We start from the raw sequence: 12,838 nt of genomic DNA on the forward strand, positions 1-12,838 counted from the left end.
CCTTGATGAAGTTCAGATACTCTCACGCTTCCTTGATCAGAAAGCCTCGCCTCCTTGTGTAAGGACCCTGGACAGCCAGACCGGGTCTGTTCTTGGTGGTCCCAGGCCCATTCCTAGTGACCACCATATCGTTGTCTAAATAATGACACGACTACCTTTTACTGAACCAACGGTCACTATCTGGGCCAAACTCATTTGTATTTTCAGGTCATAGATTATTTTCACTTTTTGCAAAACTGGTGTGGCATCGGCCTGTCCCTAGTCTTTCCTCACCTCTCCCCTACAGAGTTCCTAGTGACATTCAGAGCTCAAAATGGAACTGTCACCCCTCCTATCGGATTCTTAGCATCGTCACACTCGCAGCCTGAACCACCTGTGAGTGCTAGTGTCCCTGAGTGTACAGACCCCAGCGTAGAGGAATATTGCCTTTGACTTGATCTAAAGTTACTCGCTGCAGCATCAAAAGGATGTTCTGGGTCATCCTTGGAAGCAGCTTCCTGTCATTGGTTAGTGCCAAACATGTGTTCAGGCCAAGTAGCCTGCTGCCTGGTATAGGGAATGAGAGATGGGGACCCATTCTGAGTATCTGCCGGTCCGCCGGGCAGAGGGGCTGCTGCGGTACCTCTTCGGCAGGCAGCCCGCAGTGAGCAGCGAGACGGAGCGGGGAGTCGGGAACTGGAACGAAGGCGAGCTCGAACGTGATACAGATGGGGCGGGGGAGTGGTTGGCTGGATTTGACAAGGGAGGGAGCGGAGCTCTAATGATACAATGATGATGCTTTTAGCAGCAGCATTTTTTTTTTGTTCTTTTCTAGCTAGCTTTAAAAAAATAGAGCACATAATACTGGCACATAGTAAAATGTCAAAAAGAACAAAGGATATACAACAAAACGATGAAATCCATAGCACCCTGGCTCCCACTCTGAGGTTGCTGGTGGAAAGTTTTTTATGGATCCCTCCAAAATGTCCTGTGTGAATATAAGCCTATGTAGATACACACGCACTATTCTCTATATTAAAAAAATATGCAAATATATACATAAATATAGCGTTATGCACTTCGTTGTTGGTTTTTTTTTCCCAGAGCATAGATTACATAGATTTAGTTCATTTGTGTAAGATCTACCCTACGTTCTACTGTATGGATGTGCCATAATTTTAACAGCAGTGCTTTGAGGGAATGAAAATAGAGTTGTTGCCAGGGTATTAATCTGAAGTTTGAGGTGGAGGGAGTCAATGACAGGTGTTGACAGATTTTGTATTTCGGATTCCTGTGGAACCTGAGGTACGTCACTTCAGCCTCCCTTGCCTCAGTTTTTCTTGCAAGAAAAGGAGATTGTTTTCCTTCCTGATTCTAGCATCAGGAAATGAGAGTCAGGGCTCCTGAACACTGGACTGGGGGAAAACGGCTGGGAGCACATGCATTCGCATTTCCTTGTCCTCTGCAGGTGGAGTGTGGGTAGCAGGGACTGATGCAGGCGCGGTATTTGCTGGGTGCCTGTGAGCAATCAGCAGAGCTGCTGAGCAGGCCGGGTCCGGGCTGCCCTGCCTTATCCTGGCCCCCGGTTGGCCCAGCCTGGTAGTGTGCTGGTAAATGGTTAACAACAAGCTCTCCACAAACATAGCAGCCCTGGTGTGTAGTGGGTGCTGATTTCCATGCTGTACGTACTTCCACCGTGGCCAGTTCATCAGCGTGGGTCACCGAACGCAGAGCTGGGGAGACTTCTGCACACTGGCTCTCTCCAGCCCTTAAGCTACCTTGCATCACGGCGGCCTTGGGGCGGTGAGGGGACTCCAGAGGGACACCCAGCATCTGCAAAGCCTGCTGTCAGAGCAGAGCTTTGGGAAGAAGGCCTTTGAGAACAGACGAAGGAGAATGGGCCAGAAGGAGAAAGAGGCCAGGCCGCAGCCTCCTGCAGAGGATGTTAAGGGGGGAAGAGGTCCCCTTGGGCCTTCATACCGTCTCTGCAAACCCTGTCTGTGGCTCTCTTTCTACTCTGACTCAGTATGGGCAACTCCTTCATGTCTTCCTCTCCCTCCTCCTTGTTTCCTTTCTCCCGCCTCCTTTCTGCCCACCCCTGCATTCACCTTGGCCCCGCTGAGGACTCCCAGGCACTACTGTCCCCAGAAGCTGCTGAGGGCCGAGGGGATTCCTGCAGCCGAGGAAAGGTGGTGTGAGACAGTCCCCATGGGGCACTGTTGGAGGGGAGGCTGCCCTGTCAGCCTCCAGCCGCTTGTTTGCAGCCCCTTCCTGCCGTACCTTCTATCGACAAGAAGGGGTGTTGGACTTCTCTCCTGCCCTGCAGTGCAGTGAGGGTCAGCGTCAGGGTCGGGGTAGGGAACATTTCCCCCACCATATGGAGTGGTTCTCACTGGGCTCCACTCACTCTGACCTCCACGAGGCTCCCTGTGAGAGGCAGGGGACAGACAGCTCGTTAAGGTGACCAGGGTCCAGCACCCCTTCCTGCCTCCCTTCCTGCTGGGTGTTCCTGAGGCTGACACCCTGGGACCGACTCCACCAGCTGAGAGTGAGTGCCGGGCCTGAGCATTATTCTGTGTGTTGATCCTTTCCAGCCCCCTGAATGGGCTTTCTCACTCTCCCTTAACAGGTGGAGATACACTAAGAGGCTTGACCCAGAAGCTCTAGGAGAGTTCCTGGCAGGGCCTAGTCCTGCCCAGCATGACCAGTATCACACACTAATCATGTCCCCACTTTATGCTTCTTATTCTGAAGCCAAGTGGGCTCAAATAATAAGAGCAAGAGGCTAACAAGGGCAAGGTCAGGGGAATGAACCCCTCTCTATAGGTCACTGGGTTCATTATTTCTTCCCACATACCACCTCCCAATAACTGGCATAAAACAGCATCTTGTCTCTGCCCCATGATGTCTGGGACCTCAGTTGGAAGACTTAGCTGCAGCCCCTTCTCAGGGTACTCCCTCATGAGACCACACGGTAGTGGCAGCTGTTGGTGGGAAGCCCCAGTTCCTCTCCACCGGCCACTTGAGGGTCCTCACCACATACAGCTTGCTTCTCCCAGAGAGAGTGATCGGGAGATGAAGCTGGCAGCTGCAGAGTCATTGACGATCTAGCCTTCGGGCTCACACACTGCCACTTCTACACTGTTTCTTCTTGGCCTCCTGCATCAGCTCTGGTGCTGTGTGGGAGGGGATTGCACGGGGGCATGCATGCCAGTTGGTGGGGATCGGTAGGGCTGTTTGGGGGGCTGGCTATGGTCATTTAGAGGAGTACCCTCAGACCACATGGCAACCATCTCAGGAAGGTATGTTACCGGACGAGCGAGTTCCACCCACCCGCACAAACCCAACTTCAGTACAAGGCGAGCCGCTTGAGGCCTCCGTGCTCTTCGTGCCCCAGTCGGAGGGGCTGAGTGCCCCACCTAAGCTCCTCGGCAAGTGAAACTAGGCAGCGGCAAGATGGAGCCTTCAAGCAGGAGCCATGAACTCCATCTGGTTCTCGGAATTCATGCATGCGGTGGGACCCCAAGTCTCCGGGGACTGAACCCCCGAGAAGGGTCACACTGAAGTGTTTACATTTCCTTGTAGCGAGATATGGAGCTGGCCAGAGCTGGGACTCAGCTGTTTCTGGCCAGTAGAGTTACGTCACAACCCCTCCCTTCCTGAACTCCCTCCCCACTGCAGCTTCTGACTTGTGGTTCCTCTGTGTGAAATGACAGGTTTGTTAGCTGGGAGAGAAGGGAGAATTCTGGAGTCTGGGTGGCAGAGAAAGGGGCTGGGGGAATGGGAGTAAGCCTAGGATCGTGGGAGGTGTGGGACCCTACCTTCCGGCCCACAGTAGCCTCCCCCCATCGTGGCGCTAGCCCTGTGGTGTGGCTTGGGACGTCGCAGTGAAGCAGCAGGGCGGGCTGGGGGGAGGTGAGGCAGAGATGTCCTTTCATCGAACGGCTTGAGGGCAGTGGACTTCCATGACCAGACCCATGGGGAATAATAGGATCAGCCTTGCTCCTAAGCACAGCCCTCACTGGGGGTCTCAGACAGAGCAGGAGGAGACAGGGACAGGGTTGTCAGTGGAGGCCAAGTCTTGCCAGAGCGGGAGAGGGCTGGGGGCAGAAATTCAGCTTGCACACACAAGCTGGAGAAACCTGGGCCAGGTTAGGTCTGCTACCAGTACCCAGCCACCAAGTTCAAGGCACAATTAAGAATGGTGGTGATGCTCCATCCCCACCCTCCTCCAAGAACGGTCATTTCACCCTTGGGTTAGAGGCTCACTTAACCCCCTCAGGAAACAGAGGAAAGAATCAGTTTGTTTCAATGGGCTGAGCACCTTGAGAGCAGCTGTTGATACCTCGAAAGGGCAGCTTTCAAGGAGGGTACAGATGGAAGGTTGCGGGAATGTGCACTGGAAATGTGGTCACACAGAGCAAGCCCGATCACGGGGAATTTGGGGTCTTTCTCTCTGTCTGCAACCCTGACCTCTGCATCCAGCCCACTGTCACGGCCCAGGGCTCTTCCCTGCATCTCAGCTGAGTTGGGATAATGTTAATACTTCTACTCTCCTGCAGGTGGCGCCACAATTTAGGTTTTTAAGCTGTTGACTGCCTGTGGTTTTCATCCAGCGGGCTGGGTTCGTCTAAAACCCAGTGGTGGGGGCCAGCTTTTGGGGGGAAAAAGTCTCCACAGCACCACCAGGCTCTCGTGATTTATTTAACAAACAAATCTGGCTTTTATCAACTTAAATAGCAGTTCTGTTCCTAGGCTAATAAAATGGTGGTAGCTAAGTGAAGGGAAACTTACAGATTTCTTCTCCTCTCTCCTATTAAATCTGGCCCTTTTATTCAGTCATGAGAGATGAGCCAATACTTTTCCCCTCAAACCCCTCAATAAAAACCACAACCACATTGACACAAAACAGCCTCATTGGAACTTGGGCTTTACAAAACGGTACGCCAGTGAGTTTCTCCCTCATGTGGCCCTGGGGCCAGGCAATGACCCACCAGGGTTCCCCGCTGGGCTAGGGGTGCAGGGGGTGACTTACAGACCCCCTGTCAGCAGGAGGGCTCTTGTGTCTCTCGTTGCCCCAGACCGCAGGTGGGGGAGGTGAGAGAGCCAGACAGGTTCGTCCCTAACACAGAGTCCCACTCTAAGCTGCTCTACAGGCTGCCTTTCCCGATGTCGTTCATAGAGGAGGTGACACATGGGGGACCTTCCTGCCCTCACTGTATTGTGCCATTAAAAAAAAGTGTGAAAAAAGTGTGGTTCTGAAAAGCAGAACGAATGCTTTACGTGTGTATCGCACTTACCTTAGATTAGAGTTTCCAGGCGCTTGAATAGACAGCCTCTCCTTTGAATGTCCAATGATCTCTAAGAGGTAAATGGGTCAGGTGAGAAGAGAGTGTCATTGAGAAGGTGTGACCCGCCCCAAATTATAGAGCTAGTGGGTGGCCGGGCTGGGACTAGGACCCGGTCTTCCAACGTCCAGACTGGCTCCTCTCGCCCTGTCCCTCCCACTGGCCAGCACTGAGAGAAAGTCCACGGGGCTTGGACTTCAAACAAAACAAAACACAACTAATTAAAAGAAAATCGGGTCCCACGGCGTTGCTAATTTGCCCCTGCCTGCTCTCCCTTGCAGTGACTGTATAAACGCCCCTGCAGCCCACCCTTCCCCTGTGTTGTTAAGTGCAAGGGAAAGGAAGGAAAAGGCAGTTGGCCACATGGCCCCGTTAATGACAGGAGAGCCGGCCGGGGCCCTCACCTGCATGTTGTTGGGCCAGCTCTGTGCCTCATTTCTCCTCTGTCATTGGGCCCTGTTATTACTCTTCAGGCACCGCATGGCATTCATTTCTCTGAATGAAAATAAACGACACCGCACACTAGGCAGGAGATAACGAATAATAAATACATTGCATTTGCCACTTCTAAATTAAAAAAAAAAGTCTTTGACTTTCCGTCCATCCATCCATCAGAAAATGGCTCACCAGCCCTAGTCACACAGACACACGTGCATGCAGGCCCGCATACAGGCTACGCGGGGTGGGGGGAAACCAAGCTGTATTAAACACACACGCTAGAATGGCTGAGAATGAAGGCAGAGCTGTTCTCTCACTTACGTCTCCCTTTCAGCATTTTTATGGCGTACCTTGAAAGCCAAGTGGCAAACAGACGTTTGAAAGGTTTCCCCCAGCCCCGCCTCCACCCCGCTTTTATTGAACCATTTTCCTTAAGTGACCCATTAGGGTTTTCCATGGTGTTATCTGGGCTGTCACCTCTGGGAAAGGCCTGGAGGGCCCCGTGCAGCAGTTTTAGAAAGATACTTCAAGGCAGGGCCAGGCTCTGGGTGACAGCCTTATGGGACCCTGAGCGTGATGACCTTGAATTTTGCTCCCTGGAAACCTTGCTTGTCTCACCCTTGTCCCAGTCCTGCCTGGAGAGACGTTTGGCCCGGGGCTCCCTCAGCCCGGATGGAAGTCCAAGAAACAGCAGCCTTGAGTCACGTTTGTTCTGTGTTTCTCTGGACTTCCGAAATTAACCTGATACTGTCTGCCTTATCTAGGGCCTGGGATCCAAGGTTTCTGAGAAGAGAGGAACCAGATCAATGTATTAACACACGCTAATAAGATAACTCCTTGCTGCTTTCTGGGCCTTGCAATACTCAGCTGAGAAGCAGAGGCCGAAAGGGCTCCACTCTGTCTCCTGGAAAACTCTCCTGCCAGACACCCGAACGTCTGCCTTCCTCCTTCCTCTGGCCTGGCACATCTGCTTCTCGCTGAAGCACCCACCTCTTGGGCGCAGAGCTTCGGCGAGGCCCTGTCTAGGTGGGCCCTGCCTGACCTGTGTGTGCCGCCCACCTTGACTTTCAGAGAGCTGGTCAGCTCACAGCTTAACTTAATGTCTCCCCAGTTTGCAACTCTGATTTCTGTGAACACATAACCCCTACAGGAAGGTGTGGGAATTTGTGCTCTTGTCAATCATTTCCGCTGAAAGGACCACTCTGGGATGCTTCGGTGGGAGGGACAGTAACGGGCAGGAAGCTGCTGGGTGTGGGAAAAAGGAAAGTTGGAGAGAGGTGTGGCAGGAGGCCAGAAACCAGGGGCTCCTTGAGAGTGTCATCCGTGGTCGCTGCCCATTCAAGGAGGTACTTAGCGCACAAGTGCTGGTGCCTGTTCCCTGGGACTGGTGGGGTGGGGCAAGGGGGGCTGCATAAAGTTGGGTACATAAGGCTTCTTGATGGGTGGGGCACTATCCCAGAAGGATCCGGGTGGGAGTTTCCCAGGCAGCACTGCCCACGTCCCATCCTGGCACAGGTCCCCTCCCTGCCAGCAGCAGCCTGTCATCTTAACTCTGGACTTTCCAAACTGCCCCGATGTTCATATGGTCTGTTTTTGCTGTGGTGTAGAATGTAGCATTTCCAAAACGAGAGGAGCCAGATTAGCCTCTTACTGTAAACATGAGTAGATAATTCAGGTTAGGAGGCAAGCTCTAGGGCACTTGACTGTTGTTCAAGCTCCCTCACCCAGGCAGGCCTTCCGTCCTTGGGTGCCATGGCGGCGGGGTGGGCGGGGTGGGTGGGCGGGGTGCTTGGTGGGGTGCTAGGGCCAGGCTCTGATCAAGAATGGGTGCGTGCGCCTGTGTCAGCTCTGAACCCTTGCAGGTCCCTCGGACGGCCAGCGCCACGAGGCTGTGTGTGCCTCGTTCGGAGTGCGCGCCCTGAGCCCCTATCACCGCGCCTGCCCCACGTCGCCACAGGCAGGGTCACTGCTTGCGGCCCGAAGGGACAAGACCGCTGTCCGCAAACGTCCGTGCCCGGGAGCGCCGGCTGGGCGGGCGGCAGCCGCGAGCGCAGACTGCCGGGGAGTCGCCCCCTGCCCCCTCTGCCGGCCGCTCTCGGTCCGTCTAGATGTCAGCCGCGAGCTCCCAGCCAGCCACAGCGAGCCAGAGAGGGAGCGGCGGCGGGCTGCGGGGAGGGGAGGAGGCGAGGCGAGGGAGGGAGGCAGGGAAGCAGGGAGGGCGGGAGGGAGGAGAGGAGGACCCAGAGAGCGCCAGGCAGCTGGAGTTTTTGCAGTGCTTGGCCGGGCTTCAATGCACAGCAGCAGCGAGCCGCGGCGGCAGCAGGCAGCCCAGGAGCCCCGGCGGCGGCCGAGCCAGCGGCGGCCCCGCTCCCTGCCCCCTGCAAACTTTGCGAGCAGCCCACCCGGGGGGCCGGGGGCGCGCCCAGGAGGCCCGGCTGGGCCCGCGGCCGCCACAGCTTCAGCCGCCACTGCCGCCACCACCGCAGCCCCGCGCCTCCCCGGGGAGCAGTCGGCGGCTCCCGCGGCCCCCTAGCCCCGGCCCCTCGGCACTGCCCGGCCAATCCCCCGGCGGGGGCGGGGGCAGCAGCGGCGCGGCCGGCCGCGGGCTGCCGGGGGGCGGCCGCCGCTGCCCAGGGAGGCTCGCAGAGGCTCCGAGAGCGCTCCCCGGCGGGTCCCCTGCGCACTTGCCGCGCCCGGGCAGCGGCCCGACCCGGCGAGCATGGGCGGCGCGGAGTGACGCCGCCGTGCCCGCTTGGCATCAAGGACATTCGGCCCTCGGGGGTGGGGACGAAGGGGGGCAGCCCTGAGTCGCCACCGCAGCCCCCCCAGAGCCACTACTGCTGCTCAGGCTCCGCGATTGGGTGGAAGAAAGGGGTGCTTGAAATCGATCCACAATTTCCGACCTTTTTGTTGGACATTCCGCCCACCTTGGACGCTGCAAGAGGAGCTGTCAAGCCCCGCAGGCTCTGATTTCGCCCTCCGTTTTCCTCGCGCCCTCCCGGGCTCCCTGTGCCCCGGTGGAGTATTTGCGTTCGGGGCTGGGGCTGGAGGAGGCAGCCACACGCGCGCACACGCACACGTTCGGAAGAGGGCGAGCGGCAGCGGCACCGGCACCATCTGCAGTGTCAATGCGGCGCTCCCGCTGAAGGAGGCAGAAGCGGCGCTTGCAGGTAAGGAGCCGGCCCTGCGGGCGGCGGGGGCACAGCAGCGGAGATACCCGGCTGGGTCCTGGAGTCCCGGGCTTCCCTGGAGCCAGCACGCTGCACGCTGGCGCGCACACACGCACACACACAAATACACACGGGCACACACCACGCACAGGCACCTGCCCATGTCGCACCTGGACACCCGCGTAGGTGTTGCGCGGCCGGGGCAGGTGTTTCCTGTGTGCATTCTCTGACGCGCCCAGACGCAGACTTCTCTCTTACCCCGGACTTTCAGGCCGGGATTCTGTGTGTGCCTGCCTCTCCCTCCCACTCCGGCAGGCTGAGGGAGTGATTTTCTCATTGCTCAGCCTCTTGCATCCCTAGCTGGTTTTCAAAACGGGAGAAGTCATGGGAGGTCTTCGGGACCCTCCCAGTGTAATCTGGGTTCCGCGGCCTTTGAACAGCTTGGGGTTCGAACGGTCTACGGACGGACAGATACTCAGACAGATTTCAAGAGCGTAGTGGCCCAGCGCGCCCGGAGGACGCCACCCAGGCGGATGGGGCTGCAGCTCGGTAGGGCGGTGCATGTGAGCCAGACTGCGTTTCCCCAGTAAGAGGCAGCACAGTCGCTTTCCTGAGCGTGGCACTGCTTCCCGGGAATGCGCAGGTTTTCGGGCTGAAGCACCGCTTGGGAGGTGTGTGCGGCTGATGCAGGGAGGATGTCGGGGTTCGAATATTCCATAAAAGGTATGACCTCCTCACGTCTTTAGTCTCTGGGCCACAGCAAGGCGACAGGGCTTAAGGACACAGGACTTGGGTCTGTCTCCCTGTCACCTCCCTACCCTTCCTCTGTACTGTGCTGCAAACTACCAGCCCTGCCTCTGGCTAACACCTGTCACATGCCTTTCGGGGTGTGTGTCTGAGAAAAAGGTCTGGCAGTGAGGATCCACGAGGGTGTAGTGGAGGAAGAGAAGGGGAGGATCCTCTCTCTCGTGCGGGCCTCAGCAGTGCCCACCCGAGGAGGAGGCAAGGCGTTCTTGGGTCTGCCCGCGTCCCCCCAGAGCCAGGCTGCTCCTGGCAGCGGAGAATCCCTCTCCAGAAGCCTGTGGTTCAAGGTCCTATTTCCTGGAAGCTTTTCCTTACCTTTTCTCCCTGGCTGGAGTTTCATAGGCTGTTTATTTTCAAACTTTTTTGTGTGTGTGGAGGAGGTAGGAGGTGGTTGGGGCTCGAAATAGGGCTTTTTCAGTTTTCATTTGGGGGAGGTCAAAGAGCAGTTCATTCAGGCTCCGCTGTTGTAGGGAGAAGAATGTGACATCCAGATAAAATATTATTTTGGAGTCGAACATAAATACAGCAAGGTCCCATGTTTCCGTAGCGGTCGCTTGTTGGGGTATCTCATTGGTCAGCCCGGAAAGAAATGGAATGTGCTTGTCCCGCTGCACAAGATCATATGTTCAGAGGATCCTACGCACCGACCAGTGGGGAAAACACTGTGGCGAGAGTCTTCCAGAGCGTGAGGGGAAAGGAGTCGACATCCCGTGGAACGATGGGGCCGCGGTGCTGGGCACGGGATTTGGTTGATTCTGGAAACCCCGAAGACGGGTGCTGAAATGAAGGGCTCTCTCTCTGCACCCCTGTCTCTGCTATTTTCAAACTTTTCCTAGCTGCTGCAAAGGTCTCTGGCTAGGCCGGGGAGGGGAAGAGCAGACGCCCCGGGAGGGAGATTGTATTCCGGCGGTGTGCTGCTGTGTGAGCTGCCCTTTGATTGATTGAAAAGGGTAGATGGAATAAAGCAGAGCTGTCACAATGGGGCAGACCCAGTAGGGGGAAGAAGCATTATTTTCTTTTTAAGAATGGTGGGTGTACGTCCACACACACCCAGATATATATATACACAGGCATGCTCAAGAGCCTGGCTGTCTGCCGCCAGCCTCTGCAGCCCTGTGTGGCCACGGGACCCACCTCTGTCTCCCGGGCTGTGGAAGACCTGGAACGTCTCCGCACGCATGCCCCTGGAGAGCGTGGACAGGGAGGCCCCACGGGTGTGTAGAGCGGCACATGGTTTTCAGCGGAAATAGTGAACTCCGGCAGCAGTGGGTGGCTCCCAGGTCAACACTCCCTCACGGGACCTTGGAGGGGCAGAAAGAGGGGGTACAGAGCTCCCCGGAATGCCTGTGCCTCTTCCACGTGTCTGCTCCTTTCTCTGCTGCCCTCTCCAGTCTCTTTCCTTTCTCGTGTGTTTGCAGCCTCAGGATCCGTCATTTTCATGTGAAGCCAGCAGTCGTCATGCTGGTTATAAGCTAAAGATTTTTAAGCACAGGTTCAAAAAATCCCCACACTCTCCGCACTTAGTCTGAGGTACCAGTTGGTTTCTAGGACAAAGCAGGCATTAATTAACATCTGTGTGAAGCTGGGTATATACATCATCCAATTTCCACCCCCCCCCCCCCCCACCCCCGGGCTCTCCAGCCCAGCCCTGGAGCCTGCCACATTGTCACTGTCCCTCCCCATCACTCCTCTGGGGTCTGCCTTTGAAGTTCTCTGGGGTCTCCTCACTCGGAAAGCAGGTGCACTAGAAAACCCCCGCCACGAGAGCGTCCTTTGGGCAGACCCTTGCTCCCGCTGGGCTGGGCTTCAGGCAGCTGTGCTGTGGGCACGTGTGTGGGTCGTCCGCGAACTGTTCCTCCTTGCTGAATCCGGCACTCGCTCCAGGCTGGCCTCTGTCCTCCCAGGACCTCATCCTGGATGCCCAGCGACCCTCCGCAAACATTTCCGGAGGAATCGGAGGCTGCCAGCTTGCTTTCTTTCTCCTTCTCCGAGGGCGCTTCTCCACCGCCTGCCGCTCCCTGCAGACAGGGAGATCTGCATGGCAGACTCTGCCTACACTTGGCCTCCTGGTCTTTTCAATCACAGTGAGGGCTGCTGGGAATTCAGTGGGGCTTTCTAGGGAGGCAGCAGTCCTGAAGTGGGGAGAGAGCTAAGGGGGCGGGGTGATTAACTGTTCTTAGCTCCTAGTTATCACCAGGCTTTGATGCAAAGAAATTGCAAGCCAATCTCTCTCCTCCTAGCCAGCTAGGAGGCATTTCTTAGCGGCTTCTCCCCATCCTCACCCAGAGACCGCACTACTCGGATAACGCCACCTCGGAGACCTGTTGGAGTAGCTCTGTGATGGGCGGTGGTAGGGCGGCAGCCATACAGACAGCCTCCCATGATTCCGGCTGTGATTCGCCCGTGCAACAGCTGTGTCATTAATTTTTAGACTCTCCTCCCCTCTCCTTACTTGTGTCCAGGGCGACCGCCTGTGACACTGGTTCGGACCCTGGGGCGGTTGAGCAGGGCTCCGGTCCCTTCCTGGACACCTCCCTCCCTTCCCCCTCCCCGTCACTCGCTAATCCACCGCTTGGCTTTGTGTGCACATCCGCCAGCCCGTTAGCCCTCAGATTTGTGGCACTCCGAGAAATCAATATAACATGAATTAAACGACAGCTGGATGATTAAGTGTTATTTATATTTAAGAGTGGCGTTTGAAAAAGATGTCGCGCTAATAAATCAAAGGGCTGTTTGGGAGATGCACATGACGAGGATAATTGCCCTACAGGCTCTGCGGAGCAATGCCTGGTCCGGGCAGAGCCCTGCCCGCGGGCACCACCTCTTCGGAAGCTGCGCGCCCCGCCGCTTCCTACCCTGAGCTCCCGCCTGATCCCCTCCCTTGCTCGGGCTTACTCTTCTTTCTCCTGGCTCCGCACTGCCCGGGCTGTAGCGTCCGGTTGTGGCAGGAAGGTAGAGTCAGCAGGGAGACTGAAGGGGGCTCTGCTGCTAAGTGCTAAGAGACGGAGCTGAAAAGTGAAGGCAGGCAGGGGGTCCTAATTCCCCCAGCAGAGGCCTGGTTGCAGGAGGAGAGGCCGCTTCCCTGCTTGGTCTGCAGCA

General features: G+C 56.5%; 1 protein-coding gene across 3 annotated transcripts in view; it reads left to right on the forward strand.

The window, feature by feature from the left end:
* The first annotated feature begins 8,069 nt into the window (after positions 1-8,069).
* The window catches only part of PLXNA4 (plexin A4), a 414,442-nt gene continuing 409,673 nt past the window's right edge, over positions 8,070-12,838 (forward strand). The window contains exon 1 of one of the 3 annotated variants that reach the window (XM_045855527.1): positions 8,070-8,935. The gene's annotated coding sequence lies outside the window, so the exon portion shown is untranslated. Of the gene's footprint in view, positions 8,936-9,528; positions 9,659-12,838 lie in introns of those variants that run through there. The other 2 variants (XM_045855525.1, XM_045855526.1) reach the window with 2 other exon arrangements.

Source organism: Phyllostomus hastatus, unplaced genomic scaffold (genome assembly GCF_019186645.2).
Source record: "Phyllostomus hastatus isolate PE091 unplaced genomic scaffold, TTU_PhHast_1.1 phas_scaffold_114, whole genome shotgun sequence".
NCBI classification, from domain to species: domain Eukaryota; kingdom Metazoa; phylum Chordata; class Mammalia; order Chiroptera; family Phyllostomidae; genus Phyllostomus; species Phyllostomus hastatus.